Genomic DNA, 15,312 nt, shown 5'->3' with positions numbered 1-15,312 from the left:
GCAGTTAACCACATGGTCTCTTTACCCCATGTTAGCTGTTTAACCTTGGGTAAATTACTTAACCTCTCTGTGGTTTAAATTTTTCATCTGTAAGATGTACATCACAATAGTATGTATTTTTTAGGGTTGCTATAATGAGATACAGGTTGTCAGTGCTGCTGAAAACTCAGCCTCTGTGCACCAGTGCCGAATCGAATCTCAGAGACAGATTTTTCGGTGAAGCAGAAAAGAATCGCTTTATTGCTTTGCCAGGCAAAGGGGGACACAGCGAGCTCCTTCCCTTGAAAACTGTGTGTCCCAACCCAGGGGAATTTAGTAAGGAGTTTTATAGCAATGGTTCAATGGTGGGGTTGCTGATAGGATTAGGGTGTGTGCAGGGCCTGCACTCCTTTCATCTGGTCTCAGGCAATCTCTCGATGAGCTTCTCTGGTTTCTTTAATCTGGCCTCAGGTGGTCTTCTCTGGAATGAAGAATGCTAACTCCATTTGTTGGGGGTTTCACGATCATAAAGAGGTCAAAGATATTGTTATGTGTCTCCCTTGAGGTGGAACCAGGACCCTGCCCCAAGGCTGCACTATTGTTTCTTGACTGCCCCTCCCTTGTCTCTGCATCCCCTCCCTTCCCTGATCAGCAACTGTTTGAATCTGCCCTTTGGGCTTTCATGCCCAGGAATCCCACAGGGTCCCCCTTGGTTTCATCAGGAGTGTAGTGTAACTCTACACGAGCCTGGCACAGTTAGGTGCTCCATCAGTGTCAGTTACTGTGTTTTTCGAATGTACAACAGCAAACAGCTCCTCATAACCTTTATTTTCAGAAAAGGAACTCTATTTCCTAGACAATCTAGTTCTTTTTCTAGCTCTAATTGCATGATTAACTGCACCTACTCCAGCCTCTCATAGGGGGCTTATTTCTTCACTTAGCGTCAGCATTTCTGACCATAGATGAACTTAAAGAAGATGGAACGATAAATCCGTAGGCAGCTTGTGTTGTGGAAGTCTTCCTTGTCATGATGTTGCAAAAGGATCCACGCCTCCACCCAAATCCCAGAACACTTTCTTGTAGTAACTTCATGAGGCTGTCTTGTATTTGGCAAATGTCTGAATAAATCTCTTAACCATTGTCAGGTCCTAAATGTGTTTAACCCAGTTGAGGACAGATTTCCTGACTAGGTACAATGGACCAGTCCCTGGGGTCCGTGCCTGCTGCTTTTCTTTTCCTGCCAGTTCTAAGTGTGCCACCACCAGGTATATAATTGTGCTCTAAATAATTGGCATTCAGACCTTTAGAACTTGGCTCTAGGAATTGGCAGCAACAAGAATAAGGCAATGAAATTCTTTTTCCTTTCAGTCATCACTTTCTATTTTGTGTAATTGTACTCTTTAATATCTAGGCCCATCATTTATCACAGATATATCGATTTCTGAGAATCACTTATTTTACAGTGCCTTCACTTTATCTGACCTAAGATACCTGTGAAATGGGTGATTCCCTTTCCTCAGGGGTAAGCCCCGGGGGTAAGCTGGCAGTGGGCATTGTTTTGCACTGGCCTTAGGAGCCTCGAGAGAGGGCAGGGATAGGTATGGACTATATGCTTTAAGGATAGTATCCATCTTCAGGACTCCACCTAGAGCTTGTGTTAGAAGGTCACTCTAACTCCTAGAGCCTGGGTCCAGCTGAAGAAGGAGCTGAGCCATAGGGCGCAATGCAGGTGTGCAGTGTTGTGGTTTTGACAGCACTGTGTGGCATCCAGCTGCCTTGTCACCCACAGGAAGCCTGTGCAGCACTGAATGATCAAAGGCTTTGTGACGTTCTAAAAGCAAGAGACATCACCCTCTCTCCTATAGAGGAATAGAAGGGGAAGAACAATCTAGATGAAGGAGGCGTCGAGTATAAAGGCCTGATGGAGCGGATGGTGTGGGTGAGGTTTCTAGGGGCAGAGTTGATCAACTTGCTGACTAATTGGATAAAAAAACTGGAAGAAGTGGGTGAATGTTCTAAAATGACCCTGAACCTTCTAGTTTGGATGACTTGCTACATAGTCATGCAGTCAGTCAGGAAAGGAAATGTATTACTAAAGAAGGGAGTAAGAGTAAGAGAGGGTGAGAACTCACTACAGCTATGCCTTGTCATCTCCAAATGGGATTTCTTTGATTCCTTTTTAAAAAACCTCAATATAGGAGATTTTATTGAGACTAAGTACTTGCCCAAGGTTGCAAAGCTAAAGTGACAGAACCAAGATTCAAACTCAGGACCCTGCAACTACAAAGCCAATGACCTTTCGTTACACCAAGGAGAATAGACCATAAGGCACACTATCTTAGGATGCTTCTTATGCTGCTAGCACTGTGCCCCAATTCTAAAGATGATCCTATGTATTGAAATGCCCCCCAAATTAATCATTATTGTGAGGACTGAATGTCTGCAACGACCTGCCCAGTCAGACTTTCTCAATTTACATCAAATGCTATTTATTTAATTAAAGAGAAGGTTATCCACACAGTTGAACCACCAAAAGTGCAGCACTGAAGTGTTTTGCTGTTTTGATAATTACAAGTTTGCACGGGAGCCTTGACACTGAGCATCAAACGTTCTGTACCAAATCGACTGCCAGTTCTATGACCTTGTTATAGCAAACCTCCCTTACTGGAAGTCTTCATAATTAGAGCCCATCCTTCCCTAGCGCAGCATGCTGTTGCAGACACGATTCACGACCTCGGAGCCCAGATTGGCTCAGGTTTTGAGCAATATTGGCGGGAGACCCATCAACATTATTTCCATTTCTCACTATTGAGAACATAGGCCCCATGTTGTCCAAGATCCAAAGCAGTGTTTCTTAAAGTGTGGTTCCACAGCTCTGCGTTTGGACTGAAGCTAATATACAAGTGCTTGGGCCCCACTCCAGATGTATTCACAGAAATTATTGCAGAGTGATCCAAGAATCTGCATTTTAATAAACGTCCCATATGATTTTCACGTATGCTGTTTGAAACAGCTGGTCAAGATGTGTGTAGACAGGCCACTGTTACAATTGTGTTGGTGACGGCAGAGGGATTCCTCCCAGGGGAACAGGCAAGAACAGACTCCTTAGAAATGTTTTTTCTACAACCGTCTATTGGTCCTTTGCCTTCTATAAGTGATGCTGAAAACTCAGCCTCTGTGTACCAGTGCTGAATCGAATATCAGATTTGGTTTTTTTTTAATTTAATTATTTTATACAGCAGGTTCTTATTAGTTATCTATTTTATACATATTACATATTAGTGTGTATATGTCAATCCCAATCTCCCAGTTCATCACACCACCACCACCACCCGCCACCGCTTTTCCCCCTTGGTGTCCATATGTTCTCTACATCTGTGAGAGACAGTTTTGGGTGAAGTAGAAAAGAATTGCTTTATTGGTTTGCCAGGCATAGGGGGACACAGCAAGCGTGTGCCCTGAAAAGCTGTGTGTCCCAACCCAGGAGGATTTGGTGAGGAGTTTTACAGCAATGGTTCAAGGGCGGGGTTGTCGATAAGGATCAAGGTGTGTGCAGAGCCTGCAGTCCTTTAATCTGACCTCAGGTGGTCCCCTGATGAGCTTCTGGATGCTATCAAACTGTGATCTTCTCTGGAATGAAGAATGCTAACATCTTCCATTTGTTGGGGGGTTTAGTTCTGTAGAAGATTGTTATGTGTATCCCTCGAGGCAGAACCAGGACCCTCCCCCAAGGCTGCACAATTGTTTCTTGACTGCTTCTCCCTTGTCTCTGCATCCTCTCCCTTCCCTGATTACCAAATGTTTGAAAGGCTTCCATGCCTAGGAGCCCCACAGGGTCCTGCTCGGTTTCATAAGAGCACAAAGGAAGTCATTTTTACTTACCTGTGATATTGCTACAGTCAAGATACACAGATGATAGCAATGGCTTTCTAAAAAGTTGCCTCTCCTCTTGCTGGTTAAAAGTATATGTGCTTTGTTAAGAGAGGTATTTCACATGCTACAAAACACTAGTGTTTGATTTTCATGGCGTCCTTTTTGAATTTCTGTAGTTGTCTGCAATTTTTGTTGGAGTTGGCCAAGAATATTTTTCTCCCAAGTAATGCACTAGTAAAGTGCTGTGCAGGGGTACCCCAAAACAATGCTCAGTGAAACTGGAAGCAAAACTGTTTCCCATAGGGAGCACAGCATATCATCACTGATTTTTTTTAACAGTATCATATGAAACCAAAAGTGACCAAGAAAAAGCAGAGTGTTTCTGTGCACAGCTTTTTGGCTCCAAAATGCCATTATTTTTATATTGATAGAGCGATCGATAAAATAATTTGATGGATGCACGCGTCCGTGTTGTTAAGTGTGAGAGGTATTGATTGAAGACCCGCAGCCAAAAATATGTTGTGCCCAGAAAACTACACTTAGGGCTAAAAGGGAGGTGCTTTTTGAGAGGTACCTCGACGAGCATTTGATAAATAAGCACACTAGATCCGTTCTGCTCACTGGTGGAGCCCGAGTCCTACCCTCCCCAAGTGACATGTTTTGTAGCTTGTGATGATGATGAAGATTAATTTGGGAGTTTCAGCCAAAGCATTGTGACACAGAATTAGTATAAAATCTCAAAGAAATGATAATTAACCAGATTTTGTTATCATGAATAATTCTGCTTAAAACGTAGAGCTGAAAATTTGAGAGACTCAGACAACTTCCTTGTCATCTGTCTCTACAACATTAAACAATGACACACTCTCATGTTCCTGGTTACTTTTACTGAGTTTACTGGCCCCTTCCCTGAACTGGTCTAGAGACTAAGGTATATAAATATGAAAAGATAGGGATTAATCATCACATTAATGACACATACATATATCCTAATGTTGGGGGCCATTAATGTTGGGGGCAGTGGTGGAGAGGAGACTGAATCTGGGATGGACTAATCAGGAAGACTTCCTGGAAGAAGGGCTATTGGGCTGAACTTTGATAGGAATTAAATAGGGAGCAGAAGGTGGCAGAAGAGTGTGGAAATACCTCTGATGATAATGAAAAAAGTATGTTTGGTAGATGGTTTGCTGAGAAATAGGTGTAGGAGAATACTTGCTTTGAAAAGGAGTGAAAAATAAGGTTGAAAAAGTGAATTCACTGAAAACAGTTTCCTTGAGGATGATGGGGCACATGCAAAATCTCTGCCCTGGGATCTTCAAAATATATGCTCCTGAGAGCAAAAGTACCAACATACAGATGAAAGCCCCTCTTAGCAATCACCTCACACAAAAGTCCAATGGGGAGACAATGGAGATACAAATTTGCATCACTGCAAAGCAAATACCTTAAAAAGCCCAGTCACATCAGATAGTCCTTCCTCGGCCCCTCTACCACCGAAGGTTTCATTGATTCCTCTCACCTCTTCCCAGTTTCTTTCCATCTTGCTGGCTCTCCTCCCTTCTTCTCTCTGACCTTTACCCATCTTTGCTCCTTTTATTTACAGGGGAAAAGACAAATGAGAAATCCCTTTCTTCATCCCATGCTGAGCGGCTTCCCGGTCCTCTGACATCTTGCTTTCCACGATACTCTGCACTAAGGGGGAAAGAAAGAGCACACAAACATGACATCTTCCTGAACAAAGGCAGTTCCTTCCCTAAGAGAAATTCTGGTGCCAGCTGTGAAAGTCCTAAGAAAATATTAACTTCACTGAACGTACAATGACGAACAAGGACTAGAACAAAAAGGATTCTCTCCAGGTCCTCTTAGCTTGCCCCTATAGCTCAAACTCTCTGTCTCACTAACTTGGACACTCCACCTACATTCGCTTTGTAAATGGCAGCTGGTTTATTTCCTGGTGATCAGGATCCTCCCTCTCACCTCCCCTCTCCTCCCCTCCCTGCTTTTCTCCCCTCTCTCCCCTGTGGTGATGAGAGAGGAATAAAACTCCTCCTGCCAGGAGAAGTCACTTCAGACCTGGTGTGCTTTACAATGCTCCCTGGAAGCAACTAATATTCATTACTCGTTAATGACGTCTTGCCCAACATAATGTGGGTTTTACATTCACATACCTTCTCCTATTTACTTACCTCCATAACTTTGTGAGAGAAGTATAATTATGCCCATTTTTATACGTGTGGGAGCACAATATTTGAGAAATGAAATAACCTGTCCAAGACAATACAGAAAATTCAAGACAGAATAGGATTTGAAACCAGCTCTGTCTTGGGATTTGAGAGTAAGTTAGTTTGACTCCTTACTACTTTCTACTATTTCAGCTTCTCTTCCAAAGTTTTCTTCCGTTTTTGTCTTGACTGAAAGAAGAATTGCAGCTGTATTAATGTGAACATAACCACCAGCATGTCATCTCTTAAATTACTATCAAAATTACAAATGTGCTTCATATTAACGATCCTCTTTCTGCATTTCTCGGTACTGCAATCACACAAAACACCTAATCAGTTTATCTCTGCTTTTCTGTTTTCTGTCTGAGGATTTCTTTAGCTCATATCCTGTATTACTTAGTTCAGACTCATTCCTCTCAGCTTTCAAGTCTATTCTCAATATATCGTTAAAAACACTCCTATACTAGTCAGGTTCTCCAGAGAAACAGAACCAATAGGACGTGTGCATATACACACACAATTAGAAAGATTGATCAAACGAGAGACTTATTTTAAGGAACAGGTCCAAATGACTATGGAAGCAAAGGCAAAATTTGCAAAGTAGGCTGGCAGGCTGGATACCCTGGAAAGAATTGTAATTTGTGTTCAAAGATGGGCTCAGAGGCAAAATTTCTTCTTCCCTTGGGGCTTTCAGTCTGTTTTCTCTTAATGTCTTCAACTGATTAGATGTGGCCCACCCACCTTATGGAGCATTATCTGCTTAACTCAAAGTCTAATGATTTAATATTAATCCCATCGAAAAAATTTCTCCACTGAAACATCTATAATACTGTTTAACCAAATATCTGGGTACCATGACCTAACCAAGTTGACACAAAATTAAGCATAAAAACTACTTACCCCCAAGCCATTTCTTTTACCTAGGTGCACATTTGCATGTGCAGAAAAAAATGCCCTGAAGTATACACACTTTACAACTAGAGAGGACACATCACCTTGGGCAGTGGGAAAGGGGGAGAAATTTACTTTTTTGGTCGGACCACTCTATATTGCTTAAATTTTTTTCAGAGTGCATTGTGATCACTGTTACGTATACAGTCGTCCCTTGGTATCCCTGAGGGATTGGTTCCAAGACTGTCATGGATACCAAAATCCACAGATGCTCAAGTCCAGTAGTTAGCCCTCCATATCCATGGTTCCGCATTCATGGATTCAACCAACAATGAATCATGAGGTATTGGAGCATTTTTTGAAAAAAATCGGCATATAAGTGGACCCAAGCAGTTCCAACCTGTGTTGTTCAAGGGTCAACTGTATTTTCAAATTCATTTTTAATCAAAATAAAATATACCTATAGTTAAAGTAAAACAATAGTACAAAGCTTATGAGGAGATTCCCAGGCGTCTCTTCCAACCCTCCCCAACTTCTGATTCCCATTTCCCGCAGGCTTTCAATTTTAACTCTTGTAACTTTTTTTTTCTTCTGGTTTTAAACTCTCTGTTTCCAAAAACAGAGAGTTTATACACATTTATACATCTCTGTTTCCAAAAACACATTTATACAGTCTTGGCTTTCAAATTTGAGACATTATCTATTGATACAACGCTCTACCATGGAAGATGGAGTTTTACACTACCCCCTCCCATACTTTCTCCCAATTTCCCTCATTCCATTCCCCCCAAACCATATCACATTTGTGTTAAATATATGTTTAGTGTTGCATTATTATGATAGCATGAATATCTTCCACAGCAAAGCAATATATTATTTTATAATTAAATTTCCTTTCTTATACAACTTACTGTCCCCCCTCATTGCCTAATTTTATTTTGTTTACTTAGTTTTCTATGTTCTTATGGTTAACTCATTTCCATACTACTACATCTCTAAAACTTGTCTTAATATAGTTTCACACATAGCTAAGATATCAGTTTAAATGTTTTCCTCAAAGTCAGCACTTTGAAACTTCTGTCTTCTATTCCAGTCCTAATCACAGACTAGTTATTATTTAATAATATCTTCCCTGTTTATTTTCTCTGAAATAGTTTTCTGGAACTCTAATTAATGGATATTAGAATTCCTAATCTGATTCTATTATTTTCTTATTTTTCCTCTCCTGCTTTCATACTTTCTCTGATTTTGTTTTGTTTAATTTTCTAAGCTCTATCCTCAACATTACCTTCCAACCTGTTTTTGAATCTTTTATTCTATTATGTTTTTGGTTTTTAAGAGCTCGTTCTTGTTCTCTGAATATTCCTTTTTCTGGTCTCCTGCTCTCTTTCTTCATGAATGCAATATCTCCTGTCTCTCTTTTAACTTTTCTTCAGCTTACTGCATTGTTCTTGATTCTTCCAAATTTTTATTTTTCCGCTTATTTCATTTGGTTGCTCTCTTTCACATCAGCAGATTTCCTTAAATGCCAGGTGATTCTTGATTGTTTATATTTAAGAGTCAGTCACTAAAAAGCTGATTGGAAGTTCTATGTGCATGGCTGTGTTCGCTGAGTGTGTGGGTTTCACTATAGGATAAAAAGGATTTTCCATGGTAAAAACACATAAATGGTGGTTTAGGTAGGATTTTCCTCTTTGGTTTAGTTTAGTAATGAAAGGAATCTTCCAGTTTTCAGCCTGGGAGTATATCTTGTTTGCCTGCATGTGGACTGGAATCTGCGTGTGGACTGGAGCATGGTCTGGTTTGGGAGGTGGGGAGACTGGAATATTACTGTTGGCATTCAGGCTTTCTTTTAATACCCCCTTTTTCCATAGATGCCTCACCCTTTCTTTAGCTGTCTGTTGTCCTGGAAGTACCTATTACATGAGAGTGGTGGAAGGTCATACAGGGTGGGGGTGGGAGTTCAGGTGTCCAAATGACAATTAGATACACTTAATTTTCAATCAGTGCTCCATGAATTCATCAATATCTAAAAGGAATTCATCATTACCAAGTGGGTTTCATTCTAGGTATACAAGGCTGTTTCAACATCTAAAAATTAATCCATGTAGTCCACTATATTGATAGACGAAAGAAGAAAAAAGTCACATGATCATATCAATTGATACAGAAAAAACACTGGTCAAAATTTAGTAAACAGTCATGATAAAAACTCTCAGAAAAATAGAAATAGAGGGGGAACTTCCTTGGCTTGATAAGGATAATCTATAAAATGACTATACTTAATATTATACTTAATGGTGAAAGATTGAATGCTTTCCCTCTAAGACAGAAAAAAACAAGGATATTCACACCCACCTCCCTTATTCAACATAATGCTGGAAGTTCTAGCTCATGCATTAAGTCAAGAAAAGGAAATAAAAGTAATACAGATTAGAAAGGAAGTAATGAAACAGTACATATTTGCAGATGACATGGCTGTTTTTGTAGAAAATCCCAAGGAATCTACAAAAAACCTCTAGAACTAATAAGTGAGTTCAGTAAGGTCAAAAGATATAAGATAAACAAGGTCAAAAGATATAAGATAAACATATAAGATAAACATAAGATATAAGATAAAATTAATAGCATTTCTGTATACTAACAATGAGCACTGAAATTTAAAATAAAATACCATTTAAAATCATTCAAAAGAAGAGAGACACTTAGATGTAAATCTAACATATCATGTGCAGGACTTGTTGCTGAAATCTATACAACACTGATGAAAGAAATCAAACATCTATATAAATGTAGAGGCATACAATGTTAATGGATTGACAAATTCAACATAGTTGTAAAGGACCATTCTCTTCAAATTGTTATACATATTTTACTCAATTCCTGTCAAAATACCAGCAAGATTATTTGTAGATATAGAAAAGATTATTCTAAAACATATATGGGAAGCAAAAGAACTAAAGTAGCTAAAACCATTTTGAAAAAAAAAACTAGGTGGGAGGAATATACCTAATTTCAAGACTTATTTAATAGCCACAGCAATCAAGACTGGTAGTGGCAGAGGGATAGAGAACCTAGAAATAGATTCACATAAATATGCCGACTAATTGTGGACAAAGGTGCAAAAGCGATTTAATGGAGGAAAGATAATGTTAAAAAACATGGTTCTGGAGAATTGAACATCAATGGGGAAAAAAGAAAAAAAAGAAAATGAACTTTGGATTAAGTTTTTATGCAAAATACTTTATACACCTTATACAAAAATTACTTGAACACATGGACTTAAATTAAACCATAAAGCACTAAAACTTTTCGGAAAAAAACATGAGAAAATCTTCAGGGTCTAGGGCTAGGCAAAGTGTTCTTAAACTCAACAGCAAAATCACAATCCCTAAAGACAGAGTTTATCAAAATTCAAAAATAAAACTTTAGCTCTAGGAAAGACCCTGTTAAGAGAATAAAAAAAGCAACAGAGAAAAAAGCTGGGAGCAAGTTTTTGCAAACATATCTGACAAAGGACTGATACATAGAATATGTAAAAAACTTTGAAAACATTTTTAAAAATCCAATATATAAATAGACATAAGATGTGAAGAAGCATTTCACTGAAGAGGATATAGTGATGGCAAATAAGCACGTGAAAAGATATTCAACAGTCTAGCTATTTGGGAAATGCAAATTAAGACCACAATGCAGATATCACTACACGCCTAATAGAATAACTAAAATAAAATCAGTAATAATATCAAATGATGGCAAGGATTCAGAGGAACTGAATTATTCATACTTTGCTGGTGAGAATGTAAAATGGTACAACCACTCTGGAAAGCAGTTTGGTATTTTGTTTAAAAAAAAAAAAAGAAAACTAAACATGCAACTTCTATATGACCCAGTAATTGAACTCCTAGACATTATCTCAGAGAAATAAAGAATTATAAAAACCTATACAAAGATAATCATAGTACCTTTATTGGTAATAGCCCCAAATTAGAAGCAACCTAGATGTCCTGAAACAAGTGAACACTTAAACAAGCTGTGATATATCCATATGATGGAATATTACTTTGCAATAAGAAGGAATGATATAAATTTAATGCAGAAATAAATTTGTTATATTGTTTTCAAGGGTCAGTGCTTATGCTAGTGAGCACTGATCTAATTTTATACAAAAGCTATGAGGTTGGACCAGCCTCGTCATGGGAGTATCTCTTTGCTGCTTTCCTTCTTGGACATATCTTCTTCCCCATACCTTTGCCCAAAGAGAACCTATTATTCCGATTATTGAATATTCTAAAATATTAAACAATATATTTTAATATGTCTAATGTTAGGGTCACATAATATGTTAATTAAGGAATATTTTTACCCTCAACAGGATGTAGTAGTATTGATTTCACACCAAGTTCCCAACAATAATCTATTCGTAGTTTAAAGACTAAGCATTTTACATGTTTACTTATCTAAGAACTTTTTACAGAACTTAGCACCTGTAAGTCAGGGTGCTAAGCACCTATTAGGGTTCTGATTGCTTAGAAAGAGAATTAATAGGGCATATGTGTGTATGTATGTATGTATATATGTTTGTAGGTAGGTATTTCTTTGTTATAAGGAATTAGCTCACGTGACTACAGAGACTGAGAAGCCCAGAGCCAGGTGAAATTCCAGTCTGATCTGAAGGTCTGAGAACCAGAAAAGCTGATGGTGTAACTTCTAGTCTGAGTTCGAGCCAGAAGGCAAGAGAAGACTGATATCCCAGCTGAAGACAGTCAGCGAGAGAGAGAATTCTTTCTTATTCAGCCTTTTATTCTATTAGACCTTTAAATGATTGGATAAGCATCACCGACATTGGAGAGGGCAATCTTCTCCTCAGTCTGATACTGACCAGGGTTCTTGGCCTTCCTTAATCAATAGAAATTGATGAGGCCAGACAGGGAATTCAGGCAAGGTTTTATTGGGGCCCCTGCTGCAGCAGGGGGGAGTGAAAACAAGTAACAGTTTCCCTTGCTTGCTCCCCAAGGGTGAGGGTAGGGGTGTGTCCAGGAGTTGGGCCGGAGGGGAGGCTTCGGTGTTTCTCCCACCCCTTTGGTGGTATTTTATGCGGGAGGCATGCGCAGTACCCTGCTTTTCTCCCAACACCTGCTTTTGCTCCCAGCTCTTCAGAAGTGGCAGTTGGGTTTTTTGGTCTTTTTGTACCTGTTGTCCAGAATTTGCCCCAACTGCACATGCCTACAGTTATTTTTAGTCCCTTATCATTTCTTTGTATTTTGTTGCTGGAGGAGAGGTGTGTCCAGGTGCAGCACTGCAGCCCTGCAGCAAAGGGTCCCAGGTCCCAGCCTGTCTCAAGTCTACAGATTCAAAGGTTCATCTCATCCAGAAACACCCTCCCAGACACACCCGGAATAATGTTGAACCAAATATCTGGGCACCCCATGGCCTGGTCAAGTTGACACATACAATTAACCATCTCAGTGGCATAGCTTATATTGACCTTTAAAATATAGTGAATAATATGAATATCAACAAAAAAGAAAAGAGGTGTATCAAGGGTAGAATGTTTTTATCAGGTCATGAAACAAAAGTCAAAGATTCCAATGCATTTCTTTTTTGTTAGGGTGGTTTTCTTAGGTAGAAGGTAGAAGCGCTGCCTTGTCTGTGCCTCACCCACGCCGGCCTTATTCCTTTAGCGCTCTTACAGCCCTCTCCAGTCCCAGTTTCCCCAGGTCTCATGATCCAAAACCTGTTGAGTTTTCTTTTTCCTTTCTAAACCTATCTTCTAGCTTTCCTGAGGACTCAGGGTCTTCTCTAGGGTTTGTCAGATATTTTCATTTTGTGAGGCCCCTAGAATAATACTAAATAAAGCACTACTAAATCTGGGTTACAGAAACAATGGCATATGTTAAATGTTTGTATTTAACAAATGAACATTTTAACACAAAAATTTGTAATAGACCTTGTTCTTCTGCCAGTTTTATCAACCTCTTTCTGTGCCTGTGGGTGTGGCCGCATTTGGAAGACAACGGCTAAGGTCTAAAAGCACAGTTCTTTGTCAAGGTTGATTTGAGTCCAAATGGTCCAGATCGCATTCCTTCTCTACTAAAGACTATATATACCTTCCCTACTTCTTTTTACTCCTAATAGTTCTTGACTTTTCTACTTTTAGATATCTGGTGAGCAACTCCTGCTGCTTCCAACGTCCTTTTCTCACTGTCCAAGCAGTTCAGCCCAGAGTAGAGGGCCCAAAACATCCTAACTCTTTGGAAAGAATATTCCCCAACCCAGGTCTCTAGAGAGTGTCAAACTGTGAGCATAAAATGGTTTTAGTATTTCATTACTTTAATTTTATGCCTTTTACAAATAATTTCTCTCCTTTGGACCACTGTATTTCTTTTTATAGAGAAAAATGGAAACTTCAGTTTTGTCACAGTTACACTAAATTTAGATTAAATTTATATTCACATTCAATGTGACAAATTTTTCTTCAAACAGAAAGTTTCAGAGGTGGTTTCATTGATTTTAAAAAAGCCACATTAATACTTAGTTTCTTTTAATCATGTACTATTCCTTAGGTTTAAAATGTATTTGGTTTTAAATAGGCAATAACTACAAAACAACAGTGTCCATCCCACCTTGGCTTCCAACTCACCCGGGCCCCTCTGTGAATGTCATTTTTCCAGCTTCTTGTCTACTCTTCCAGAGAGACTGTATAGATATAAAAGAAAACATATTTTCGTACGAGTGGTAGTTTGTAAAACACATTGTTCTACATCTTGCTTTCCCCAACTTAACCAAATATCTTAGAGATTGTTCCACAGCAACATAAAGCTCTATTTCATGCTTTACTTTATGGATGTGCCATAATTTACGTAAACTGATCAACAGTGAGGTTTACAAATACCTGTGTAATTTTGTACTTATAGCACTTCAGAAACACAGGGGAATATATCCGTAGGTTCTGTAGTGTAGGATAAATCTCTAGAAATTCACCAATCATTTTTTTTTAAACAGGCTGTTGTCATCTCAACTACAGAATTCTCATGTACTTGATAAATGCACAAAACAAAATGGTTTTAAATATTTTAATTTCAATTGGTAACGTTCTATAGCTTTTATGAGGAATTAGATCTTAAGACCTGGAAATGGTGTGTGTACTTGCTTTTGCTTGGTTTTACCCTCTTCTCCTCTTTCCTTTCTTCTTTTTATATTCTCTTTTCTGTTTTTCTTTTCCTCCTGTTTTCCTTCCTTTTTTCCTCCCTCCTCCTGTCTCCTTCCTTTCTTCTCCTCTCCATTTGTTAAGATCACAACAGCTTCTTTTTGGTTTATATTAATGGGCAGATTGAGAGCTACGTAACCACTAGGTGGTGGTACAAGAACATAGGGAGAAGTATTTTCGTAAACAGACTAAGAATTAGTTTTGATTTCCTGCTGTTGGTTTTTTTTTCCTGCTCAGTTTTTAAATTGCTATCCACTTGGGCCCTTAAATGCCTCCTAAGGGATGTCGTTGTGATCGCTGTTTAGCAGTTGAGCCAACATAAAATTGATGTCGAGCTTTACAACAGCTGTTATAGACCACTTTATGTTGATGTTGAGACTTTTTAAAAATGCTCATGGCTTGAAATTTTTAGCTCTTCAGTAGGAATCTAAGTTTTCTGATTTGAAGTACTTGCATTTATTTCTGACTGATTTACAGATCTTACAATGTTACGGTGGAGACTAAGACTTTATAATCGTGCTTTATTTAGCTGACTGAATTTTCAGTTAAAAAAAACACGACACTTCCCAGCTCCTTCCTATGGAAACGAAAAAAGGCATCTGCTTACTGTGGTTTTACCCTATTGACTGCAATTCGGTGTTTTATACAACCTTGCAACGTTGATCTTCAGCTAAATGAGTAAAACAGGTGTTTTAAAAGATTTTGGAATTTGATGTGAAAGTACTTTCTGTATGTGTTTGCTTAATTAATGTTTGGAAGTCTACCCTGTCCTTTTTAATATCCTGAATCTGTGCTTAAAATTTTTGGGATTGATTGATCCTCCTTAAATCACTCACACTCACACACACACACACACACACACACACACACACACACACACACACACACACACACACACACACACACACACACACACACACACACACACGAATCCAGCATAAATATTGAAGGATAGCTGAAATTCTGTATAAAGTATTCGGTATGGTTATCCTGTGAAACATTCCGCTGGAAGACGCACACACAAGCTCTCATCCCCGTTGGATTTGCAGAAGTGGATATACAATGACTCTCCTGTTTTGTCACAGCGTGTTCATGTCAAGTGGCAAATTCACCCCTTCCTGAGAAGTAACCTTACAA

This window comes from Globicephala melas, chromosome 7 (genome assembly GCF_963455315.2).
Source record: "Globicephala melas chromosome 7, mGloMel1.2, whole genome shotgun sequence".
Classification (NCBI taxonomy): domain Eukaryota; kingdom Metazoa; phylum Chordata; class Mammalia; order Artiodactyla; family Delphinidae; genus Globicephala; species Globicephala melas.
The sequence above is the reverse complement of the archived record's forward strand: the minus strand, read 5'-3'. Positions refer to the sequence as shown.